The sequence below is a fragment of the Palaemon carinicauda genome, chromosome 1 (genome assembly GCF_036898095.1).
Source record: "Palaemon carinicauda isolate YSFRI2023 chromosome 1, ASM3689809v2, whole genome shotgun sequence".
Classification (NCBI taxonomy): domain Eukaryota; kingdom Metazoa; phylum Arthropoda; class Malacostraca; order Decapoda; family Palaemonidae; genus Palaemon; species Palaemon carinicauda.
Genome location: NC_090725.1, coordinates 50,289,892 through 50,302,940, shown reverse-complemented (window position 1 = coordinate 50,302,940; position 13,049 = coordinate 50,289,892). Strand labels below are relative to the sequence as shown.

Here is a 13,049-nt window from a genome sequence, read left to right as displayed (position 1 = left end):
CGAACTAAGGAAGTTTGCGGGTGAGGACTGGCACGAAAAAAAAAAACGCATGTGAAAGGACATGCCTGAGTCCTTTGTTCTGCAAGTGGTCCAGTGGACTAGTAACGGCTGAGGATATATATATATATATATATATATATATATATATATATATATATATATATATATATATATTTTCCAGTTTCATATCATCCAACATTCAGTTTTTGATACAGTACATTCATATCCCGTATATCCTAAATCGTTCTTTTCAAACTCCGTTCATAGTTGGTCAGCTGATTCATTAGGCCTATACGTATATTCATCATGCTCATTCACTGTTGACCGCAAAATGATTTATTGGTCACCATAAATTCTCAGACTCTCTCTCTCTCTCTCTCTCTCTCTCTCTCTCTCTCTCGCTCTCTCTCTCTCTCTCTCTCTCTCTTATTCCGACTTTTCATAACCATTGTTAATTCCAATTCATATATATATATATATATATATATATATATATATGTATATATATATATATATATATATATATATATTGGTTTATAATGATAACCTATATGTTCCTTTATCCCTTCCCCAAACTCTCTCTCTCTCTCTCTCTCTCTCTCTCTCTCTCTCTCTCTCTCTCTCTCTCATAATTAATATAATTACATTTATGGTTTATCAAGAATAAGAAACGACGCGTTCGATAGTCTTTCGGGAATTAACTATTTTTCCGCATATACAACTCTTGCAGTTACGTGACCTTCGTCTATTTCCTCCCAACATGGAAATAGAGTTGTTTTGTCCTGGGATATTAGAGGCGAGTTTAGGGTCCCTCAGTAGCGCGTGTCGATCTAGGAAAGTTTCCAAGTACTCGCTATATCTTCGTAAATATTTAACCTTTTCATGGGTATTTGAAATTAGGTTTTATTTCCTACTTTAAATGATATAATTGTATAGCTTTCTAATAAGTCGTTTATTTATTGAAATATTGTTTATTATGGTAAGGTCAAATATAATCAGTAAATGAATAGCTGGCACCGCTTACTCCCTCGGTAAAGCATGGTGTAGGCAGAGGCGAGTCCTCTGTAGGCCAGAGCCCAATGTGCCGTGGTGGTAGTTCTTTGTTGCTACCGATGCAAAAACGCGTATTCCTGAGACAGCTACCACGTGCAGGTGTTGTCATTCAATGGGGACACGCGCAGCATACTCCCGTGAGTTTGTTGACTAAAGGCTAACACGTAACAGTGAACAAACATTGACGGGAAAGTACAAATTATAGGAAAAACCACGAGCTGGAATTAGTGGTGGTGTTTGAGGCCCAACCTCTATGATGTATGAATGAAAAAAGCAGTAGTTATGAGCTAACATGCTATTCATACTAGCTTTGATGTATTAAGTCATGCCCCTTAGCTAATGCAGTAAAGTTTTGAAAAAGAAAACAAAAAAAAAACAAGGGAAGGTTGGCATAGTTCCTGGCAAATTAACCGTTTCTTTTATGAACCAGGGATTTTATTTCACAAGTTTGTGTTCTCAAAGTCTTTAAAAAAAAAATAGGAACTTCCTTTCAGCTATAAACCAGGACGTTTGTGAATCCTCGTTTGCTGCAATTTCTTCTTAGTAGAGGTAAGAGTTTCTTTATGGTAGCGTTATATATATTAAATTCATAACTAATTATTTCTCGTTTGTGGACTATTGTCATATTCGATGTTCTTGGAATACTTTAGCTAAATGTTTATATTAAAGTCGATATTTCCTAGCCTTATGAGGGAAACGAATTTTGGAGCTTAAGATTTTAGAAATGTTGAGTATCAAGTAATATTTTGGCAAATTTTGACTCAATTTACTCTCCAGTATATGTGACATACATATATATATATATATATATATATATATATATATATATAAAAGCTTTTTCTACTTTGAAACGTCCAAAATCTCCGCTGCCAAGTACTCACGAACTTGCGATCATTTTTTTAGTCACCACAAATGAATAAAGTTAGACAAGTTTCCTCATCAATACGATAGTAAATGAAGTTTAGTAGGGAACTGGGATAAAAGAAAAAAAGAGAATTAGGTCGATGTTGTCTTGAACAGAAGAATCGTAGCAAAGCAAATTGCAATTAGGTTTTTAGCAGAGTTATATTGCCCGATGTGCTAATGTCGTTTTAAGATATAAATTGGAATGATTAACTGAAATCAATATAATTTAACCAGTTTAAGTAATTATGAGAGTTTCATGCATTGTGACCAGAGAGATCTTAAGCTTAGATATCACTAGTAAAATAGATATAGGTCTATGCCTTTTTTATTGTGGTATTTCGCTTTCCTCAATAATGTTACAGTTTAGGTACTTTTAAGTGTTTCAGATATTGGGACCAGAGAGATTTTAAGTATATTACTAGTAAAATAGACATAGGCCATGTTTCTTGATTCATATATTTTCGATTTCATCTATTATGTTAATTTATTCTTGTTCAACATATATTTCTCTTGTTGATTATTAGATTTTGCGCCGGTAACGTATGAGTTGTTGTTGACGTGATATAGTCTTGACATTTTAATGTATTACCCCTCATTAAAGGTTTTATAATATATATATATATATATATATATATATATATATATATATATATATATATATATATGCGTAAAAATCACAGGAAAACGTGATGCTCAGATGCAGAAGAACCACAGGGAAAATGAAAATACGAAATATACGCTTAAGTCCTGACTAGTTTCGTGATACTTCTTCAGAGGACTCTGAAGAAGTATCACGAAACTAGTCAGGACTTAAGCGTATATTTCGTATTTTCATTTTCCCTGTGGTTCTTCTGCATATATATATATATATATATATATATATATATATATATATATATATATATATATATATATATCCCTTTTTGAGTTGGGGTACCTTATCGTGGTGAAAAGGTTTTTGTATCGCCTTGATCAACGACGCTATACTACCCATACTAGGTTGGCTTGCAGTGGCCGATCAGACTAGTCTTCCCCATCACTAATCCGCAGTGGCCAGCGTGGCGATGAAAATGGCCAAACCACAGACATGATTAACGACATGTCAGAGGCTTTTGTTCCGCAGTGGACTAGGAACGGTTGCACTTGTTGTTGTTGTTGTTGTTGTTGTTGTTTATATATATATATATATATATATATATATATATATATATATATATATATATATATATATATGCTAAGCTACAACCCTAGTTGGAAAAGCAAGATGCTATAAGGTCAGGGGCTCCAACAGGGAAAAATAGCCCAGTGAGGAGAGGAAACAAGGAAAAATAGAATATTTTAAGAGTAACTAACATTAAAATAAATATCTATATAAACTATAAAAACTTTAACAAAACAAGAGGAAGAGAAATAAGATAGAATGGTGTGCCCAAGTGTACCCTCAAGCAAGAGAACTCCAACCCAAAGCAGCTGAGTCCATGGCGCAGTTTGTGTGTGTTTGTGTGTTTAACGACGTTATATAATACCTAGGATATTTGTTTCAGACGTTCAATAGTTAGTCCCACATCATCAGAAGGTTCCGTGCAGTGAAATACTGCATTGGTGAAATCGATTGTAGTCTGATAATGAAATCGATCATGGGTCTCTTTTCAAGGTTAGTAGGTAGAATGCTGGTCAACCCATGCATCACTTAAAACTCATAAATAGTTGTTTTGTTCGATAAGTTCTTAGATACAGACAATGTTATTTTAATTCTTTATGGAGCTTATGAGGTACTAAGTGCCCGTTTTTATTATTATTATTATTATTATTATTATTATTATTATTATTATTATTAGCTAAGCTGCAACACTAGTTGGAAAAGCTGGATGCTATAAAGACAAGGGCTTCAATAGGGAAAAACATAATTCATTCAGTATTAAATATCCGTGTGCCTAAGTGCCCTAGACTATAATCCCCGTTTTTTATTGTACAATTACAATCTATTTGCTAGTTTCGATTCATTTAACGATAATATAATTCCATTTTATTCAACAGCTATTATCCAATTACAATTTTTTTCTCCAGTTTCGATTTATTTAACGATAATTTGATTATATTTTATTAAAGTTTTTTATGCAATTGATATCTATTCTCTAGTTTCGATTAATGTAACGATCATTGCATTCAATTTTATTAGTTCTAATCCAATTATAATTGATTTTCCAGTTTCGATTCATTCAACGATAATTTAATTCAGTAGTTTTTATCCAATTCCAATCTATTCACCAGTTCCGATTCATTTAACGACAGTGGTATTCGATTATTAAAGTTTTTATCCAATTCCAATTTTACAGTTTCGATTAATTTAACGACAGTGGTATTCGATTATTAAAATTTTCATCCAATTCCAATTTTACAGTTTCGATTCATTTAACGACAGTGGTATTCGATTATTAAAGTTTTTATCCAATTCCAATTTTACAGTTTCGATTAATTTAACGACAGTGGTATTCGATTATTAAAATTTTCATCCAATTCCAATTTTACAGTTTCGATTCATTTAACGACAGTGGTATTCGATTATTAAAATTTTCATCCAATTCCAATTTTACAGTTTCGATTCATTTAACGACAGTGGTATTCGATTATTAAAATTTTCATCCAATTCCAATTTTACAGTTTCGATTCATTTAACGACAGTGGTATTCGATTATTAAAGTTTTTATCCAATTCCAATTTTACAGTTTCGATTCATTTAACGACAGTGGTATTCGATTATTAAAATTTTCATCCAATTCCAATTTTACAGTTTCGATTCATTTAACAACAGTGGTATTCGATTATTAAAGTTTTTATCCAATTCCAATTTTACAGTTTCGATTCATTTAACGACAGTGGTATTCGATTATTAAAGTTTTTATCCAATTCCAATTTTACAGTTTCGATTCATTTAACGACAGTGGTATTCGATTATTAAAGTTTTTATCCAATTCCAATTTTACAGTTTCGATTCATTTAACGACAGTGGTATTCGATTATTAAAGTTTTTATCCAATTCCAATTTTACAGTTTCGATTCATTTAACGACAGTGGTATTCGATTATTAAAATTTTCATCCAATTCCAATTTTACAGTTTCGATTCATTTAACGACAGTGGTATTCGATTATTAAAGTTTTTATCCAATTAAAATTTTACAGTTTCGATTGATTTAACGACAGTGGTATTCGATTATTAAAGTTTTTACCAATTCCAATTTTACAGTTTCGATTCATTTAACGACAGTGGTATTCGATTATTAAAGTTTTTATCCAATTGAAATTTTACAGTTTCGATTTATTTAACGACAGTGGTATTCGATTATTAAAGTTTTTATCCAATTAAAATTTTACAGTTTCGATTCATTTAACGACAGTGGTAATCGGCTATTAAAGTTTTTATCAATTTCCAGTGTATTCTCCAGTTTCGATTCATTCAACGACAGTGGCATTCGGCTATTAAGGTTTTTATCCATTTCCAGTGTATTCTCCAGTTTCGCTTCATTCAACGACAGTGGCATTCGGCTATTAAGGTTTTTATCCATTTCCAGTGTATTCTCCAGATTCGATTCATTTAACGACAGTGGTATTCGGTTATTAAGGATTTCCAATGTATTCTCCAGTTTCGATTCATTCAACGACAGTGGCATTCGGCTATTAAGGTTTTTATCCATTTCCAGTGTATTCTCCAGATTCGATTCATTTAACGACAGTGGTATTCGGTTATTAAGGATTTCCAATGTATTCTCCAGTTTCGATTCATTTAACGATAATATAATAATTATCTATATTTTATTATTATCTATTTCCAATTTATTCTCCAATTTCGAAAGTTTAACCCAGTTTTATTATAGTTACCCAATTCCATTTCACCAGATTCAAGTAATTTAACGATAATGTCATTCAGTTTTATTCAACAGTTTTTATCCAATTCATCCGCCAATTAAACACCCAATTTTCCATCCTTATCATTAAGTTCACGCCCCAGTTTCATTCAGTTTTATTCAACAGTTTTCATCCAATTCATCCTCCAATAAAACCTTCCCAATTTATCCTCCATATCACAAAGTTCTCACTCCAATTTCATTCAATTATATTCAACAGTTTTTATCCAGTTCATCCTGCAACTAAAGGGGCACTCAGCAGTAGAGTGCAGACCTACGCCGCGGCAGGTTTTTTCTCGACCTTCAGGTCGACCTTGACCTTTGACCTTAACATGTATTAACCCTGGATAGGTACGGTGGGTCGTTTGCGACCCCGAGCGTCAAAAAAAAACAGGTTTTTCTCACGTGACTCACCCCTGTGACTGAATTTGTGGGTGATCGACCTGCAGGAGGTGTCTCCCCTACACGCTCTAGTAGTGTCCAGATGTGCATTGCTGTAGCTGTACTCCTTCCCCGATTTCTGAGACGCGTCGGGGTCGTTCGCGTCCGAGTTTACCCTTCTGAGGTAGTTTGCATAATTATCAAAGTTATTACGTATTATGAAATTGTCGTAGAATGGTGCAACTTGTATAGGTTATCAGTTGTGGAAAGTCTTGGTGGATTGTTTGGCTACCATGTGCATGTTTTTTTTTTTAGTTAAAATGTCGTTCATCACCACGAGGACCATTTTACCGCGAGTGCCCCTTTTTCATTTTTTTTCATTTTTTTGCCAAGTCATTTTTCCGTAAGATATTGCCAAATAGTGTCGTAAAACTTTTGCTTGTTTAGTGTTGGAAAGTGTGTCTAGATGATCTGGCTACCCATGCATGACTTTGTTTTTGTCAGATACGACGTAGTTATTGGTATATTGGGTATTTAACTGCGGTTACCAATTTCTGTTTTTTTTTCAATATTTGTAAAAATTACTACGTAGTAAGGAATTGCCGTATATTATTCATTTTTTTTTCATGTTTATGTGTTAGAAAGTGTGCCTTGATGGTTGGGCTAACACGTGCATGTCTTTTTTTTTATCTGAGATGTCGTATATTAGAATGTCGGGCATTTTACCGCGAGTGTCCCTTTTTAATTTTTTTTAATTTTTTTGCCAAGTCATTTTTCCGTAAGATATTGCGAAATAGTGTCGTAAAACTTTTGCTTTTTTAATGTTGGAAATTGTGTCTAGATGATCTGGCTACCCATGCGTGATTTTGTTTTTGTCAGATACGACGTAGTTATTGGTATATTGGGTATTTAACTGCGGTTGCCAATTTCTGTTTTTTTTTCAATATTTGTAAAAATTTACTACGTAGTAAGGAATTGCCGTATATTATTGATTTTTTTTTCATGTTTATGTTTTAGAAAGTGTGCCTTGATGGTTGGGCTAACACGTGCATGTCTTTTTTTTTATCTGAGATGCCGTATATTAGAATGTTGGGCATTTTTCCGCGAGTGCCCCTTTTTATTTGTTTTGCATTTTTTTGCTTAGTCATGTTACCGTAAGGAATTGGCAAGTAGTGTCGCAAAACTTATATTTTTATAGTGTTGGAAAGTGTTTCTAGATGATCTGGCTACCCATGCCTATTTTTTTTTTTAGCCAGATATGGCGTATATATAAGTATGTGTTCGATTTTCCTGTGATTGCCATTTTTTCGTTTTTTCCCATTTCTTTCAAAATTACTACGTACTAAGGAACTATCACAGAGTAATATTTCATTTATATGTTTATTTGTCGGAAAATATGCCTTGATGGTTTGCCTAGCACGTGGCTGAAATTTTTTTTTTCTGAAATGCCGTATATTAGAATGGCCATTTTTCCACGAGTGCCCCTTTTTATTTGTTTTGCATTTTTTTGCTTAGTCATGTTACCGTAAGGAATTGGCAAGTAGTGTCGCAAAACTTATATTTTTATAGTGTTGGAAAGTGTTTCTAGATGATCTGGCTACCCATGCCTATCTTTTTTTTAGCCAGATATGGCGTATATATAGGTATGTGTTCGATTTTCCGGTGATTGCCATTTTTTCGTTTTTTCCCAATTCTTTCAAGATAACTACGTACTAAGGAACTATCACAGAGTAATGATTCCTCTAGATGTTTATTTGTCGGAAAATTTTGTTTACTTTTTTTTTTGATTGAATATCATCAAATTTTTTTAGCTAAAATATTGTTTTACATTTTTTTTTTCGATTTTATTTCCCTTCAAAAAAAATTTTTTGGGTCAGAATTTTAATTTTATAGTCGTAAAAATAATCGACAATTATCCAGCAACCCACCATACAATTTTTATGCATATCCAATAATAATTAGATTAGTAAATAACACCTTGAAATTGACATACCCTTCCTACATTTCAAGTGGCAGATTAGGGAGTCTGAGTCAGTGTGGTTGGCGGCCATTTTGTGGACATATCCGAAGCGTAAGCTGCCCTATCTATATATATTCTTGTTCCCTATAGAATTTGTGATATTTTGGTATATTTTTACCTGCATAAATATCATATTATATATTAAATATATGTATTTTTTTACGAAATTTCCAAGTACTCAAAAAATTACCTTTAGATATGGCCCCTGATATAAATGTAATTTACAAAATAATGAAGATTTTTTCACATATTTCTATTTTAGGATAACATATGTTTATTCCCTAAAAAAATTAGCCACTTCCTATTTCATTTGGGTACCCAAAAAAATTCATGAAATTTGGACAATTTTTTTTGGCCAAAAAAAGTTACCCTTTTTTTCTCATTTCAGATCTTCACCTCCATGGGTCTGACTTCATCCAAAATACATCAAGATGTGTCCTAAGCATTCAAGAATCAATTCCTAAAAGGATTTGTGTATATATGTATAAACTTTTTTTTTATGAATTTTTATGTCAGGTCTTTTTTTTTCTACTTAATTTTTTAAAATATTTATAATAAATAGTTTTTCTGCAGATGAGTAGTATTTATCTTTACAGTTGTTTTAAGCATTCATTGAAGTTTTTTTTGGCAAAAAAACAAAGGAGGTTACTGCAAAAACTGATTTTTCAAGAATTTTTTTTGGCGTCGGGGTCGTTCGCGTCCGAGTATACCCTTAAAGGGGTGTCCGAGGACCGTACCTATCCAGGGTTAATTGGTGTGGATTTTCATAAACTCAAATATGAATCAATTTTGATGTGTTTGTGACAACGATGTCCAAACTTATGGCTGATTACGTGAATTGGACATTTTGCTTGCCCTTGGCCTTGAACTATGACCATGACCTTGCAAAATTTAATTTTTTCCAGATTTTTACGTAACAGTTAATTCCTGCAAGTTTCATTACTATACGATTAAAATTGTGGTCAGGAAGCTGTTCACAAACAAACACACACACACACACACACAAACAGGGGCTAAAACTTAACCTCCTTTCAACTTCGTTGGCAGAGGTAATTGAAAAGTTCCAAATTTCCCTCTATATCACACTCCAATTACATTTAATTTTATTCAAGTGTCTCCCAGTTGTCTCCCAAGGCCAAAATGACCACTCTAGCTCAGTTCTGTGAATCTGAGTAAATTCATACATGTTATATCAGATGTAAATATCAACCACAATGGCATTTAATACTGAATTCTATCTTGGGAATATATATCCACTGGAATTCATTTATGGTAATAGCTTCTGGATGAGCAGAGATTCGAACCCCTGCCTATTCAGCCGAAACCATGCCTGCGAGGACATTATCAGAGATAGCTCAGTTGGTAGAGTCCTCGCAGGCATGGTTTCGGCTGAATAGGCATCGGTTCAAATCTCTGAAGCTCAGTTGGCAGAGTCCTTGCAGGTATGGTTTTGGCTTAATAGGCAGGGGTTTGTCTTGATAGCTCAGTTGGTAGAGTCCTCGCAGGCATGGTTTTGGCTGAATAGGCAGTGGTCCGTCTTGATAGCTCATTTGGTAGAGTCCTGGCAGGCATGGTTTTGGCTGAATAGGCAGGGGATCGTCTTGATAGCTCAGTTGGTAGAGTCCTCGCAGGCATGGTTTTGGCTGAATAGGCAGTGGTCCGTCTTGATAGCTCATTTGGTAGAGTCCTCGCTAGCATGGTTTCGGCTGAATAGGCAGGGCATCGTCTTGATAGCTCAGTTGGCAGAGTCCTCGCAGGCATGGTTTTGGCTGAATAGGCATCGGTTCAAATCTCTGAAGCTCAGTTGGCAGAGTCCTTGCAGGTATGGTTTCGGCTTAATAGGCAGGGGTTTGTCTTGATAGCTCAGTTGGTAGAGTCCTCGCAGGCATGGTTTTGGCTGAATAGGCAGTGGTCCGTCTTGATAGCTCATTTGGTAGAGTCCTCGCAGGCATGGTTTCGGCTGAATAGGCAGGGGATCGTCTTGATAGCTCAGTTGGTAGAGTCCTCGCAGGCATGGTTTCGGCTGAATAGGCATCGGTTCAAATCTCTGAAGCTCAGTTGGCAGAGTCCTTGCAGGTATGGTTTTGGCTTAATAGGCAGGGGTTTGTCTTGATAGCTCAGTTGGTAGAGTCCTCGCAGGCATGGTTTTGGCTGAATAGGCAGTGGTCCGTCTTGATAGCTCATTTGGTAGAGTCCTCGCAGGCATGGTTTCGGCTGAATAGGCAGGGGATCGTCTTGATAGCTCAGTTGGTAGAGTCCTCGCAGGCATGGTTTCGGCTGAATAGGCATCGGTTCAAATCTCTGAAGCTCAGTTGGCAGAGTCCTTGCAGGTATGGTTTCGGCTTAATAGGCAGGGGTTTGTCTTGATAGCTCAGTTGGTAGAGTCCTCGCAGGCATGGTTTTGGCTGAATAGGCAGTGGTCCGTCTTGATAGCTCATTTGGTAGAGTCCTGGCAGGCATGGTTTTGGCTGAATAGGCAGGGGATCGTCTTGATAGCTCAGTTGGTAGAGTCCTCGCAGGCATGGTTTCGGCTGAATAGGCATCGGTTCAAATCTCTGAAGCTCAGTTGGCAGAGTCCTTGCAGGTATGGTTTTGGCTTAATAGGCAGGGGTTTGTCTTGATAGCTCAGTTGGTAGAGTCCTCGCAGGCATGGTTTCGGCTGAATAGGCATCGGTTCAAATCTCTGAAGCTCAGTTGGCAGAGTCCTTGCAGGTATGGTTTCGGCTTAATAGGCAGGGGTTTGTCTTGATAGCTCAGTTGGTAGAGTCCTCGCAGGCATGGTTTCGGCTGAATAGGCAGGGGATCGTCTTGATAGCTCAGTTGGTAGAGTCCTCGCAGGCATGGTTTCGGCTGAATAGGCATCGGTTCAAATCTCTGAAGCTCAGTTGGCAGAGTCCTTGCAGGTATGGTTTTGGCTTAATAGGCAGGGGTTTGTCTTGATAGCTCAGTTGGTAGAGTCCTCGCAGGCATGGTTTTGGCTGAATAGGCAGTGGTCCGTCTTGATAGCTCATTTGGTAGAGTCCTGGCAGGCATGGTTTCGGCTGAATAGGCAGGAGTTCGTCTTGATAGCTCATTTGGTAGAGTCCTCGCTGGCATGGTTTCGGCTGAATAGGCAGGGGATCGTCTTGATAGCTCAGTTGGTAGAGTCCTTGGAGGCATGGTTTCGGCTGAATAGGCAGGAGTTCGTCTTGATAGCTCAGTTGGCAGAGTCCTCGCTGGCATGGTATCGGCTGAATAGGCAGGGGTTCGAGTATCTGCCCATCCAGAAGCCATTACCATAAATGAATTCCAGTGGATATATATTCCCGAGATAGAATTCGGTATTAAATGCCATTGTGGTTGATATTTACATTGATTGTAATCACGAGTGTTAGTGACATACTCGTTATATCAGATTTCTGCCGATTTCGTAATCTGCTTTCCGGCTGTTACCAACTCCGTTTTGACAATTAACAACGTCAGATTGTAACTGGTCTCATCATAAACGTTTGAGTGACAGTCTTAATTTTGCTTTGAATTCGTACGTCAAAAGGTATTTTATTATTATTATTATGATTATTATCATTATTATTATTATTATTATTATTATTATTATTATTAAATTTTGCTTTGACTTCGTACGTCACAAGGTATTTTATTATTATTATTATTATTATTATTATTATTATTATTATTATTATTATCATTATTATACATAATATTTAGATACATATGCATACACACGCACACAAATTCTCCCTTTACGAAGTACAACCCGTTGCTTCGGCAATTTGCGGGAGATTATGGTTTGCGAGTATACCTCTCGAGGTAACCCCTTCTCATCAGGGTTTGACTACTCTCTCTCCCTCTGAGCGTGATAGGGTATATATATATATATATATATATATGCATATATACATATATACATACACACTCACACACACACACACATATATATATATATATATATATATATATATATATATATATTTATATTTATATTTATATATATTTATATATTTATTTATATATATGTATATATATACATATATATAGATATTTATATACATACTGTATTTATATATATGTATATTTATATATATATACTCAGACACTTTCTAATATATAGGTGAGATTCTTCAATCTTTTCACAACTGAACCTAGTTAACATCAGCGTATCTTTATGTTAGAGTACCCATCTATTCAGTTCTTATGCCACTTGAGCAGATTATTATAAGCAGTTCACCCTAAAGCTGAATAATCCTTTCATGTTTTATCGTTGTTACTGTTTTTAAAATATTTATCTTAATTGTTCATTACTTCTCATATCATGGATTTCCTTTCCACACTGGGCTATTTTTACTTGTTTAAAGGTTTTAAACGTTTAATGGCCGCTCATGAATGGCAGGGCCAAGGGACAGTGACATTGCCTTATTGAGCAGTACAATGTCCTAGAGGCTGACCATATACACAAATGAGCAGCGCCCAAGCCCCCTCTCCACCCAAGATAGGACCAAGGGAGCCCAGGCAATGATTGCTGATGACTCAGCAGATAGACCTACAGTATAAGCTCTCCAACCCCCCCCCCCCCCAACCTCATCTCACAAGGATGGTGAAGTTGCAGCGACCAAAGGAACTAACGAGTTTGATCATGACTCGAACCCCAGTCTTGGTCTTATAGCATCTTGCTTTTCCAACTAGGGTCTCAGCCTAGCTAGTAATAATAAATGATACTAATAATACATTCAAACCGTGATATCCATAGGCACTGTAATTCCCCTTGTAATCTTCCTTGCTTCATCTCATT

General features: G+C 35.6%; 1 protein-coding gene across 1 annotated transcript in view; it reads left to right on the top strand.

Annotated features, from left to right (window-relative positions):
• The first annotated feature begins 1,481 nt into the window (after positions 1 to 1,481).
• Positions 1,482 to 13,049, top strand: part of LOC137648169 (uncharacterized) — a 377,150-nt gene continuing 365,582 nt past the window's right edge. The window contains exon 1 of the mRNA XM_068381105.1: positions 1,482 to 1,602. The gene's annotated coding sequence lies outside the window, so the exon portion shown is untranslated. The remainder of the gene's footprint in view (positions 1,603 to 13,049) is intronic.